This window comes from Lonchura striata, chromosome 36 (genome assembly GCF_050655825.1).
Source record: "Lonchura striata isolate lonStrDom1 chromosome 36, ASM5065582v1, whole genome shotgun sequence".
Classification (NCBI taxonomy): domain Eukaryota; kingdom Metazoa; phylum Chordata; class Aves; order Passeriformes; family Estrildidae; genus Lonchura; species Lonchura striata.
Genome location: NC_140738.1, coordinates 8572569 through 8586720, shown reverse-complemented (window position 1 = coordinate 8586720; position 14152 = coordinate 8572569). Strand labels below are relative to the sequence as shown.

Here is a 14152-nt window from a genome sequence, read left to right as displayed (position 1 = left end):
TGGTGTCACAACCCAGAGCCAGAGGGGATCCCTTGCTGGGGGCTTGTGCCATGGCCACCTGCCCTGTGCCACGCTGGCTGGTTAGGCACCGTGGAACCAGCAGCAAAGGGCAGAGTCAGGGCCAAAGGCCAGGTCAGGCAGACAGAAAGGGGCAGTGCTGGGCTCTGTTCCCATGGCAGCCCTCACTGGGTGTGACACCTGGGTCACCTGTCCTGGCACTTGCCATGGAAACCCAGCCCATTGGAAATACAACAGTGGACAAAGGTTTTAGTAGGGCCTGTCACACCAGGACAAAGCCTGATGATTTTAAACTAAAGAGGGACATTCAGATAAGAAGAGATAAGGAAGAAATTTTTGATGATGGGGTTGGTGATACACTAAGGCTGGTTGCCAGGGAGGTGGTCAATGCTCCATGCCTGGAAACATTCCAGTCCAGCAGGGACAGGGCTCTGAACAACCTGATCTGGTGAAAGATGTCCCTGCTCATGGCGGGGTTTGGATGAGATGAGCACTGCAGAGCCCTTCCCATCCAAACCATTCCAGGATTGCATGGGGAGAAGGGGCTGCTCGGTGGACTCCATCCACTCCCTTGACTCCTCATTGTCTCTGCTGGAGCCCACATCCAAGAGCCAAATCCAGCCCCTTCTCTGCCTTTCCTGTCCCTGCCCCAGGGGCTGGCAAAGCCAGGCTGGCACCAGTGACCTTTGGGCTCTGCAGGGCTCAGGCACAAGGGCCGAGGCAGAGGCAGGGCTGAGGTCGCACTCTGTGGGCTGGGGCAGAGCCCAGCCAGAAATGAGCCCTGAAGCAGCAGCTCTGCAGTGTGGTTGTGACAGCCTAGTCAGAGAGCAAGAAAACTGGGTAAGTTTTCACAGAATCAGCCTGTGAGACTTCAGGGACTTGAAGATAAGCACAGATAGCTTATTATTATAAACAACCTGCAGATGTTGTTTTCCTACTCTCTGTTTTCTTGTTTTTCTCAAAGATTGTTTATCAGAAGGGCAACTTGTTAATTAGCTGATCAGGTGAAACATACTAACAAAGTGACCAATCAAATCTCCCTGGATCGGAACAGCTTATAAAAAAGAGCAGTTCCAAATATACGGCACGTTATGCCAATCAGCCTCCTGATGAACCTGTGTCATTTCTAACCAGTAACCCTGCAGTAACCCTGCAGCGCTGGCCACCAGGCTGGGTGCTAAGGGAGGCTTCTGGCCATGCCCTGCAAGCAGCTGCTGCTGCCAAGGTGCCTTTGGTGCCTCGGGCTGTCCCTGGCACAGCTCCCAGCATGGCACTCTGCCCTTGTGCCCGAGGCCTTCCCTGTGCTGGGGCTGGCCTGGGGCTGTTCCTGCAGCGGGATCTGCCCTGCTCCTGGCACAGGAAAGGCAGTTCCTGCTGGAGCAGGAGGCTCTGCCTGCAATGGGCTCAAACCACTCCAGCCAGGCCCTGTTTGCAAAGCCCCAGTGGGAAATGAAGGAGAGGGGTCACGCTGCTTTTGGGGTGAATAATGCTGAAACCAGCCTGACTCCTCCATCCCAAAGTTCAACATCCTCAGAGGGAGCTGAAGCTGTGGCAGAGCTGGAAAAATCCCCCTAGAAAGGAGCAACCAAGGGACACCAGTGAGAGCTTCTGCAGAGCTGCTGAGCTGGCCCAGCCCGGGCACATCTGACCGGCAGGGCAGCACTTCAGACTAGAAAAGCCCCATCCCAGATTTTAACAGCAGCGTCTCCTGACCTTTCCCTTCTTGGGGAATGTGGAGATTCCTCCCTGCATTGGGGACACCCCTCAAGGTCACTGCTCCAGGTTGAACCAAAGAGATTTACCCACAGTCATTGCTCTGAGGGAGTGACATCAATCTCTGCTTAATTACTGTTTTTTCTTTAATACAATTGCTTTGAAATCACTTTGTAGTGCATAATATAAATATAATATAAATATAATATAATATAATATAATATAATATAATATCATATCATATCATATCATATCATATCATCATATCATATTATATCATATATCATATATCATATATCATATATCATATATCATATATCATAATCATATCATAATCATATATAATAATAAAAATTTTGTAGCTCTTATGCCTTGGTGTAAATATTTCTTATTAAGATAATTTTGTCTAATCAATTCCATAATAGATAATATATATTTATAGCAATAGACCTGGTTTTCCATCCTTAACCCATTGGGACAAATTCTATAAAGGTTTAATTCCACCTTTATAATTCTTTACACACACACTGTTGAAAAGTCTGGGACTGGGATTCGAACAAGCTGCTCCAAGGCTCTTCTCACAGAAAGAGATTAGAAAGCCTGGAGGTCCCTGGGGGTATTTGTGGATCTGAGGGGGTTGTTGGGACTCCTTTCTGCACCTCGTGACCCAACAGGAACTTCTCTAATAAACTTTGCCTGAAGCTCCCACTCTGGCCATGACAGGAAGCCCTGTGAGTGTCTGGGATATCCCGGCTCTTTGGCAGCCTGGGGACTCCTGGGATGTCACTGTGGAGCCCCCGTGAGTGCCTGTGACAGATCGGTGCCTTTGCAGCCCAAGGTGCCCTGGGATGTCACCATGGAATGGCTGTGACTGCCTCTGACCACACGGCTCTTTGCCATGCCCAGAAACCCTTGGGAGGGCTCCATGGAGCCCCTGGCTCTGTGTGTGACATTCCAGCTCTTGAACAGCCTGGAGACTCTTGGAAAGTCCCCATGGAACCCCTCTGAGGGCCTGTGAACAAATCTCATCCTTAGCAGGTAAACATGCCCAGCCCCTGGTGCTATGTTCAGTTTCCATGGCAACCATCCCCAGGAAACCCTGTTGCTATGGTCAGTTTCCATGGCAACCATCCCCAGCCCCTGTTGCTATGGTCAGTTTCCATGGCAACCATCCCCAGCCCCTGTTGCTATGGTCAGTTCCCATGGCAACCATCCCCAGCCCCTGTTGCTATGGTCAGTCCCTGGGCAGCTCCATGGAGACCCCATGCCAGGGGTGGTTGCCATGGACACCAGCTCAGGCCTGGAGCCCGTTGCCATGGCAACCATTGGCGCTCCCATCCCCAGGGTCATGGATCCCAGAACCACAGAATTGGCTGAGCTGGGAGGGACCCATCAGGATCCTCGAGTCCAACTGCTGGCCCTGCACAGGACACCCCAACACTGCCAGCCTGGGCCTGGCAGCGCTGTCCAAACGCTGCTGGAGCTCAGAGAGCCCTGGAGCTGTGACCCTTCCCTGGGGAGCCTGGGCAGTGCCCCAGCAGCCTCTGGGCAAAAACCTTTTCCTGAGATCCAACCTAAGCCTGCCCTGACTCAGCTGCTGCTGCTCCCTCCACTCCTGTCCCTGGGCACCAGAGTGAAGAGGTTCCCTCAGCCCCAGCCAGGGACCCGCTCCCAAGGCTGCTGCCATGGCCACCAGGGCTGGCACAAGCTGGGATGCTCGGTTTCCACAGGCCGGGGTTCAGGAATGGCATTTCTCAATTTCCTGCTCCCGCTCAAACCCCACAGGCACTCATTGCCCTCCCACCTTCCATTGAAGGAAAAAAGGGAAAGATCTCAGGCTGGGATAAGAACAATTTACTGGGAACAGCAACAAGATAAGGAACAAAGAGAAACAGAAAAAATATTAACAACAGAAGGGATAAGAAAAACCAGTTACAGGGAAAACTACATCACCATCAATTGTATCTTCCTGGCCACGTGTTTCCTCCTGCATGGAAAGGACACCCTTCTCCTCAGGTAAAGACAGAGAGAGAGTCCCTTTCCTGCCCCGGTAATGACCTGAGGTGGGAGTGAATGTAGTGACAGGGCCATGGCCAGACCCTCATGTTCTCCAATCCCACATCAGGTCATTGGCAGGGGCAGGAGAAGGTACAGGTGTCTTCCCAGCATGGATCACGGGGAACAGGGATCACCAGGGATCTTCCGAATGTGGGTTTTTTAATGGGGAATGAAGCTGGAGTGGTGCACAAAGCTCCTCCTGCAGTTGGGGCACTCACAGGGCTTTCCTCACCAGTGCGTCCATTGGTGCCTGGTCAAGTGAGAGCTCTGGGTGAAGCTCTTCCCACACTGGGGACACTCGTAGGGCCTCTCCCCGGTGTGGATGCGCCGGTGGGTGATGAGGTGGGAGGTGCGCTTGAAGCCCTTCCCGCAGTCGGAGCAGTGGAAGGGCCTCTCCTCAGTGTGGATCCGCTCATGGAGGACGAGATTGGAGCTGGTGTGAAACCCCCTCCCACACTGGGGACACTCGTAGGGCCTTTCCCCAGTGTGGATGCGCTGGTGGATGACGAGGTTGGAGCTGCAGCTGAATCCCTTCCCACACTTCCCACACTTGTAGGGCCATTCCCCAGTGTGGATCATCTGGTGTCGTTTCAGATTTTTGCTCTGGCTGAAGCTCTTCCCACACTCCAAGCACTTGTAGAGCTTCTCCCCATGGTGAAGCTGCTCATGGAGCTCCAGCTCCAAGATCTGGCTGAAGCTCTGTCCACCTTCCTGACCCAGAGTGGGTCTTTCTTTCTCAGAGCACCCTGGGCTGGATATGTAGCCCCTCCTCCTGTGGGATCTCCAGGGATTTTCCTCCCTGTTGGATTCCTGCGCTGTGGAGTTGCTCAAAACGGCCTCTTCCATGAGGTTCTGCTGCAGGGATTTGTCCTTCCTGGTCTCCATCCTCAGCTCCTGCTCTGGGGGAGGAAGGACAAGGAGAGGATGGGATTTGCCTCCATGCCAAAGGGAAGGGCAAGGAGATCCCCCCAGAGTGTCCCCGGCAGGAGGGCACCGGCAGCGGGGCTGTCCTGCAGCCGGGGGCAGTGCTGGGCTGGGAGATGGAGCAGGAGAGAGGGGGAAAGGGGCACTGACTTCCTCCTCACCCGTCTCGGTGCACCAGGGCATCTTCCTCTTCCTCACAACCTTCCCCTCCATCTGGCGAATGTTTGGGTACGGGAAATCCTGTTTTGGGAGGAAAACAAGGGATGAGCACAGTGAGTTTTGTACTAGTTTGAAGGCAAACCAGGGGGAGAGTCTAAGCCAGAATAATTGAATAAGAAAATTAAGATCCAAACAATGATACAGAAACACTGGCTTAATCTGACAGAGTCAGGATATAACCCGACACCACAATGCTCAGGGTGGTGGTAGCAGTCTGATGAAATGGTGGCTGCAGTCCGGCTGGAGTGATGAATGTGATTCTGTGAAAGCGGTGATCCTGTAGAAGGGTCTGGTCTTCCTCTGAAAGTTCAATGGTGCTTATGGAGCTCTTGTCCTCTGGGAATCCAGTAAGCAAGGTGGTCATGATGTGGCAAATGGTGAGATTATATCCAGGTAGGAATGCTTGGTTCCTCCCCCTGGGTGGAGCATCCCACAATGGGATGATGTAATTTTATCAGTGCTGCAGTGACACTCAATGGACCATTAACAGAAGATGGCCCCTGCAGGGTGTTATCAGGGCTGAGCCATGGAAGAGATAAAGAACACTGCCCCACCTGTTGATAACAGTTTATGGAGATGGGGACTGAAAACACTTTTGGTTACATCTGACACTGTAACCTGAAACAGTGAGGCAATCCCTGCTCGGGGTGGGGGGTGAACACCATCCCCCTTACCCAAACTGGCTCCTGTGTAAAACCCCTGGGAAGGCCACGCACACAGGGGACAATGACACACTTGCCCTGTCCCAGGGGAGAGCTCTGTCCCTGTCAGTCCCTGGCTGTCTCTCCCTTTTTCCCTTTCTTTCCATGTCTCTCTTAATTTTGTTAAAATCACTGGAAGAAAGGGAGCAAATTATACCAGCGAGACTGACAAGGATCATTCACCCCAAGGTGAGAAACACAAGGCTGCCAAAAGTCCTACAAGAAGCCCAGGTCAAGTAGCTAAATCCCAAATAACTCTCGAATTCACAGGCTTGGGGGGAGAAGCATTATTTTCTTGGTCCCTGTCACCTTTGTGACAGCTACACAGACCTTTCCCTTCCTTTTAATAATCTGTATTGGGCCAAATTTCCACGTTTCTTTTTTTAGAACCACCAGCATCTGAGTTGGAGCTGTGCTGGAACTGATGAAATTTGGAATTGCCACAGATTTGCTTCTGTTGTTGGTTCATTAATGTTTGGGATTTATTTGCATTTCCATCAAAAGTGTCTTGTGGGAAGAGCAAATCTTCCTCAAGGCATTTTGTGTAGGGTTAAGTTTAATTTCTGCTGAGTTTGTTTTGTCTAGTGCCCAGGGGATGCTCAAGGGGTCTCTGGTTTTGGTTTGGCCCTAATTTTCTTCTGATTTCTCTTTTTCACTTAGAAACACATGAAAAATGACTAAAATTATTATTGACCAGAGATGTCAAAAGTCCCACCAATTAAGAGGTATTTGAGGTGGAATTTACTGTTTGGGAACATATTCTGGAGGATTTGTGGGTTCTTGGGGGATATATGGGAGTATTCTCCATATCTTTGCACTCCAAAATCCAAGGAGGGTTGCTCTTTCACCTCAAAATGACTCAATCCCCCAGGAAGCCCCACAGTCTTACCCCAAACTAGCTACAACCCACCTCAAAATGGCTGGTTCCCACCTCAGTCCAGTGCCAAAATTACTCGATTCCTCAGCCTCCAGGGTGAGATGGCGTTGGAAGGAGATCAGGAGAAGTGAGATCCAAATTTGAGGTTGTGGGATCAGGATTGTGTGGGGATGGCTGGGTGTGATTTATTTTATAATAAATAAAACTTTCAGAATTACTGATTTCTGTCCCATTCATTTTCTGTCAGTTCTGGTTTGCTTTTCAGAGTGCCGCCTTCTCAGCTGAATTTGTTTGTGACCTCCTGTCCCAGACTGAAAAGCAAGATGTGTTCCTTTTGCCATCTGTATGGCAGTTGTCCTGTGTTAAGTGGGCAGTTTTTCCTTATCTCTTCCACAATCAATCCTCCCTCAAGGGAGACATCTGCTGATAAGGGGCTATTGAATGTCACTGCATGACTGATAAGAACTATAACATTCATTGTGAGGTGTTCCACCCAGAGGGAGGAGCCAAGCATTCCTACCTGCATCTAGTCTTGAGATTCTGGCCCACCAACACAGCTTTCTCTGTGCTGGATTTCTCAGAGGAACAGCTGCCTCTTCCACTGCCTCTTCAGAAGAAGAATCCCTTTTCTACAGGATCACTTCTCCAACAGAAACACACCAGGAGGGCTGCAGCCACAATTCCAATTGGACTGCGACCAACACCCTGTCCAACAGTGTGTCAGGTTGTATTCTGACTCTGAAAGTGTTGTTTTAGTTTACTGCAATGTTTAGTTTATCTTTTTATTTTCTTCCCTAATAAAAAACTGTTATTCCTGCTCCCATATTTTTACCTGAGAGCCCCCCTTAATTTCAAATCTATAACAATTCAGAAAAAAAGAGTCTACATTTTTCCATTTCAGGGGAGGCTCCTGCCTTTCTTAGCAGACAACTGTCTTTCCAAACCAAAACACCTCCTTTCTCTCCTGTCTTCTTTACCTGCTCTTTTTCTCTCTCAGTGTCTCCCTTGACCCAGGGCAGCTCTCATCAAAGACCCTGCCCTGATTTCATTCCAAATCCATGAGCTATCACAAGCTATGGTGAAGTTATGAAGGCCGGCAGTGAAATGTCACTCTAAGATCTTGCTCAGCTTGTCTTCTGGCCCTTCCATAAGAGCTTTGCCTTCAAGGGCAGGAACATCTTTTCCTGGCTGGGAACTGGAATTCCAGCCCCTGGGAGCGTGTGCCATGGATCCCAGAGGGGCATTCCCGAGGCTCCCAGGGTGCTGCTCCTGCCGTGCCTCCCAAGGAGCTGTGCAGGACAGGGGACAAGGTGCAGCAGCTGTGTTGGTGCTGCAGTGCCACCACGGCCCCTGGTTCCATGAGTTTCCACACTGCCAACAGCGGTTCCTGGGTTCCATGATGTCCTGCTGTGTCCCCATGGATATTTGGTGTTATGAAGTTCTTCAGTGTCACAATGGCCACCTCGCTCCATGAGCTTCCACAGTGTCCAAATGGCCTCCTTGGGTGGGCAGTGTCACCATGGACCATTGGCTCCATGCAGCCCCGCTGGGTCACCATGGACTCCTTGGTTCCATGAGGTTCTGGGGGTGTCTCCATGGTCTCCTTGGATCCACAGTGTCACAATGGGCCACTGGATCCACATGGCCCTGCTGTGTCACCATGGCCCCTTGGTTCCATGGGACTTTGGGGTCACAATCGACTCCTTGCTTCCATGTCACCCACTCAGTGCCAAAATGGCCCCTTTATTCCATGGGGAACACAAAAGATTTATAGAAACATTGGGGAAATTCTGCTTAATGCACCTGGGAACATCTGTGTGCATTCCGAAGAGAGGTTAAAGTGAGGATGGCCCCAGCAGCTTCCATCTGCAACATGGATCCAGGGAAAGGACCAGGACAGAGAATTCATCTGGGAGACTCAGAGAATTCTGCTTCCAGAGATCATTTCTGGTAGTTTTGTCCAGTGTCATTGGAGAGGTGGTACTTTCATCCTCCAATCCACTGTCACCTTTGGAAAACTATAAATGTTGGAGTCAGAAATAAACTTCCTTTATTTTACCATCACAAACGCAAAGGTGACTGTCATGTTTTCTCATGTCCCATAGTGACACTGGGGCTCTGGGCTTTCCTTCCTATGGGAGAGAACTATTCTTCTCCTCCAGGGGTCTATAGCCAAAACTGGAATTCCTCCTCCAAACTTCCTTATCTTGCAAGGATTGTTTATAGATGAAATATGCCAGGAGAGACAGATCTGGCTGCCTTGGCTACCCACAGGCCACCTCTTATTTGCCTTTCAAACAGTGGGACCATGTGCTTTTCTTTATTATGGGAAAAAAAACATCCATCTCAACCAGGTACCCATGGCCAAAATTGGGCATCTGCCTCCAGAATTCCCTATATCCAAGGATAGCTCCCTGACAGAAGCTGCCAGGACTGACAAGTCTGGCTGGCCTTGACTTCCTGAGGGCTGGCACTCATGTGCCTCTGAAACACTGAGGCTCTGTGCTTTCCTTCCTAATGAAAAGAATTCATCTTCCTGTCTAGGTGTCCACGGCTAAAACTGAGATTCCACCTCCAAAACTCTGTACATCCATTGATTGCTCCCAGTGAAATCTGCCAGGACAGACAGATCTGTCTGCCCTTGGCCTCTTGGGGATGCCTCTCACCTGCTTTCAAAACGCTGGGGTCAGTGGTTTCCTTCCAATGAAAAAGAACCATCCTTCTTCTCAAGGTGTTCATGGTCAAAATTGAGATTCCTTCTCCCAAATTCCATATATCCAAGGATCTCTCACATGACAAAAACTGCCAGGACAAACAGGTCTGTCTGGCTTGGCCTCTCAAGAGCCACCTCTCTTCACTTCTGCCTTTGAAACACTGGGGCTCTGTCCTTTCCTTCCTATGGAAAAGAACTGTCCTTCTTATCTACGCAGAAATGGCTGAAACTGGGGTTCCACTTCCCAAATTCACTATATCCAAGGGTTGCTTTCAGACAAAAGCTACCAGGACAGAGAAGTCGGGCTGCCTTAGGCCTCTGATAGCCGCCATTTATCTGCCCCTCAGACACCGGTGTTCTGTGCTTTTCTTCCTATGGAAGAACCATCCTTCTACTTTGGGTGTCCATGTCTGAAATTGGGATTCCACCTATAAAATTCCCTATATCCAAGGGTTGCTCCCAGACAAAATCTGCCAGTGCTGTCAAGTCTGGCTGGCCTTGGCCTCTGGTGGCTGCCCCTGCCACACCGGGTCTCGGTTCTTTCCTTCCCATGGAGATCACTGTGACACTGTGGGCACCTCATGGAACCAAGGGGATCATTGTGGCACCACTGGAGCCCATGGAACCAAGGGGCCATGGTGACACCGTGGGGCTTCATGGGCCCAGAGACCATTATGACTCTGTGGGGCCTGATGGAACCATGGAGACCATTCCAACCCTTCAGGGCCCCGTGTCACCAAGGGGGCCTTGTGACACCTCAGAGCCTCCTGGAAGCAAGGGAGCCCATGGAAGCGAGGGAACATGGAACAGATCTGGCTGGCTTGGCCTCCCAGGGGCCACCTGACAGGTCTGGCTGATGTTGGAATGCCAAGGGCTGCTTCTCATCAGCTCCTGAAGCAAAGGGGCTATGTGCTTTCCTTGCTATAGAAAAGAACTGTCTGTGTTCAGATGCCCATTGCCAAAACTGGTTCTCTCCCTAAACAATTTCCTGTATGCAAGGTTATGTCTTAGGAAAGAACAGCCAGGTCTGGCTGCCCTTTCACTGTGGTGGTCACCTTTCATCTGTCCCTGAAACACTGGGGCTCTGTTCCTTCATTCCTGTGGAAAAGAAATGGTCTTGTCCATGGTCCATGGCCAAAATTAGAATGTGGCCTCCTAAAGTCTGTATATCCAAGGATTGCTCCCAGACAAAAGTGGCCAGGACAGACAGGATGGGTTAGCCCCGTCCTCTGGTAATTTTCACAGACCATGAGCTTAATATTTTTATTAGAAAACACCTTGCAGAGGGCCCAGGGATCTCCCAATGTGAGGTTTTGGGGGCTTGGGCACATGACCACTACATATGGACAAGTTAGAGATGAGAAAGCCTGGCTGGGTCTCTCTCCCTTCTGGCCCCACAGAGGTGCCGAGGCTGGCCCAGCCCCGTCTCGGCCGTGGGGCCGGGCGGCTCCTGCCGTGGGGCCGGGCCCCTTCCCAGGGAGCCGCCAGGCGCCATCGGCTGCCGGGCAGGGCAGGGGAGGCCGCGGGGCCGAGGCCGGGCCGTGGCTGCGGGTGCTGACATCTGGCCCTGCCGAGCCCTGCCCCGCCGCCAGCCCGGGCCCGGCCAGGATCCGCCGGGCCCCAGGAGCAGCCCCGGGCCGGGCCGGCTCGGCCGAGGCTCTGCCGCCCTTGGGCTTCGCCCGCAGCCGGCGGGCAGGGCAGGAGAAGCCATCGGCCCCGGCCGTGCTGCTGCTGGGCTCTGGCCTGGCTGCTGAGATCCTGGCCCTGCCCCAGCGCGGCCCAGCCTGACACAGCCCCAGCGCAGCCGCTGCAGAAACCTCCATGGCAAAACAGCTCCGGCCGCCAGCACCGAGCCCGGCCGGGCTCTCGGAACCATCTGCAGCCCCGGGAGATATTGACTCTGCCAGTGCTGCCATCCTCCCTCCCGTGAGTGAAAAGGACACAGGGCAGGCACACAGAGGAGCAGCATGAACACACCGAGAGCAGGGAAGGGGAAGTTGAGTCCCAGATGGGAGGGATGAGGAGATGCCTTGATCTTGGGGCTGGAATACTCTGGTTAAGCTATGGAGAAGGATGTCATTGATACATCAGACTCTTTTTCTCTATAAGACATTGAAAAGTATGGGGAGATTACTTGTTTCAGCAAAGGCCTCCATGCTAAAGTAAGCGAATGTTGAAGTAGCTGTGATCTCCTGTGAGAGGTTTGAACAGAGAAAGGGAGAACAATGATGAGATTCTGTGCCCTCAGGGAGAGAAGACCTCTGTTCCCAGAGATGAAGATGATTTCAGAAATAGATGAAGAGAACCTTTGCTCTTAAACAGCTCATCTTGAAATTAATATCCCATAACTTGGCATGGCCCATAAGCACAGCTGTGGGAAAAGGTGGGAAAAGATGAGAGGGAGTTCACAACTGCAGATTTCTCCAGGCAGCTTCTATTTGTGGAAATGAAAAGCCATGAGATAACTGTTTTCTTGTGGAGAAGTCTCCATAACATTAACAGGAAGAACTTCTCTCCATAAGTGAAGTGAAGAAAGACTATTTTAGAGGTGGTAAACTGATGGAAAATTTTAGGTGTTGTCTCTTTACATTGTCAGGTTGTATGGAGAGAGGAAGTGTTCTGAAAGTTTTCCTCTAATTCTTAATACTCCTTCTTTAGTTATTGTTAATACAATTTTATTTATACCCTTTTAAAATTTTGAGCCTACTTGGCCTTTCTCCTAATCCTATCTCATAGCAGGAAATGAGTAAGTATATTCTAGTGAGTGCACTGGTAATTAGCCAACACTTAACACACCACACTAATTGAAGCATTGGCCGAGAAATCTCAAAACGGTGAACCAAAACCACTACAGAAACTTCCTGATGAACTGCACCAGAGCAGAGAGAAAACAAGGCAGAACCATAATTTGTAAGGAATTGCTTGACCCTAATGAGCCCCGTGGTGCATTTGGAGCTGAGCCCTGGAACCTCAGGGCCTGAGAGGAGATTGCACAAACCTTTCCTGCAGTCAAAGTCAGAGGAAAACCCGAAAGTGGTTGGAGTCTAAAGCATTAATGGGACCCACAAAGGTCCATCTATACCACAGACTCTTCATAGAGTCCTTGGAGGAGGGAACTGGAGGCCAGGATGGCACAAAAACCTCTCAGAGACTGAAAATGGCGCAAAGAACTCTCAATGTGGAAAGGACAATCCAAAGTATGTTACAAAAGTTAAGAATCTAAAAGTATTCATGAGCTCCACTGAGTGTCAGTATAAAGTTCTAAAGGGACTCATTAAAGCATATAATTGGGGCCATGATTGCACAAACCTCTCACAGAGTCTGTAGCAAAAGGGAAACACCAAGTACCTTAAAAGAACTGAAGTACCTTGAAGCATTAATGGGCCCCACTGAGTGTTGTTACTGACAAAGCCTCGCCAGGGAGTAATTAAAGCAGTTAATTGGAGGCCATGATTGCACAAAGCGCTCAGAGACTCCAAGGAAAAAACAAAATCCAAAGTCCTTCCAAAAACCTGCAGTCCCTGGGAGCATGAAGGAGCCCCCAGAGCCATTCCTGACCAAGGCTCCCCAGGGACTCCTTCCAGCAGATCCTTGAGGCCACTGGGATGTGGGCTAGGGGGGGAAGCTGAGGGCAGGACCAGGGGCTGACAGTGCCCAGCCTGGCTGGGGCTGTGCCAGGAGGCCCCAGGGCCTCAGGACAAGGTGTCTCCTCACAGCCCTTGGTGGCACAGACCTTGCTGTGCCCCAGGGCACCAAGACTTGGCTTCTCTTTGTCCCCACCTGGCATCAGTGCCTCCAGTTCTCTGCTCTGCCTGGGGCCTGGGGACACTTTCTCAGTCGTGTCCCTCAGTGGGACCCATTAAAAGTCCCAGAAACTTTGGAGCTGGATTGCGACTTGGAGTTCTGCAGAGGTTTCTGCAGCTCCCTCTCAGGGCCTGATGTTCAGGGCTGAGCACAAAGCCCCAGAGGTTCATTAAAGTCCTTGTGCTGTGTCTGTGCTGCTGAGCTGGGCCGGGCTCCTGGCACAGAGGGTGATCCTGGTAACCAAGCAGAGCTTCAAAAGCACATTTCTCTTGCTGAGCAGCTCTTCTCCCAGCCCAGCAGGGCTGGGGCACTGCCTGCAGCCAGCCCGGGCACAGCACAGAGGCACAGAGAGCTTCAATCAGTCAGGGCTGGGAAGGGGCTGAGAAGTGCCTGGGGCAGAATCACTGCCAGCCCTTGGCACAGGAACCTCTGGCTGCAGGACAATGCAGCTGCAGCTCCTGGAGAGATCTCCTAAAGCTGGAACATGCCAATGCCCACAGCCCCTGTGAGTGCATTCTCTGCTCATCTCCTGTGCAGAGCAGCCAGGGGTGCCCAGGGCTGTCCTGCAGAGCAGGGTCCTGCAGCCCAGGGCGCTGTGCTGGGCCAGGGACTCTGCTGCCTGCCAGGGACAGCTCTCAGCTGGCCCTGGAGCTGCTCCCAGCGCTGGGGGACAAGATCTGGGGGGAAGGAGACAACTGGTAAATCTTGGAATGTTCTCCTTGTGTGGTGAGGATGCTGCATTGTTCAGGACTGTTCCCAGCATGGCATTTAACTCCACAACTTTTCCAAATAAATTATACAGGGAGCATAGCAAGACAAGATCTGCATAAATGGGAAATTTCTGCATTGTTATGTACTAATCTTTGTTGCCTGGATGGGGAATTCCCCATAGATATGCATCTCTCAGTTCATATTGAGAAAAAGAAAAGTTTTTTTCACATCTAAATAAACCAGGCAGTAACAGAATTCAACACACGGCCCCTTAGATGCAGCATCTTTGTGCTTTTTCCAGCCTGCTCAGGATTGCTCTGATGTTACCATCAGAGCTTGCAGAGCCAGATCTGTCCCTGGGCAGTGCCTGAGCTGGGAGGGGTCTGCAGGGCAGAGCTGAGCCCCCAGGGCTGG

At 51.2% G+C, this 14152-nt stretch overlaps 1 pseudogene; it reads right to left on the bottom strand.

Moving 5' to 3' along the window:
* Positions 1-5426, bottom strand: part of LOC144248770 (uncharacterized) — an 89859-nt pseudogene extending 84433 nt beyond the window's left edge.
* Between the last annotated feature and the right edge of the window lie 8726 nt (positions 5427-14152).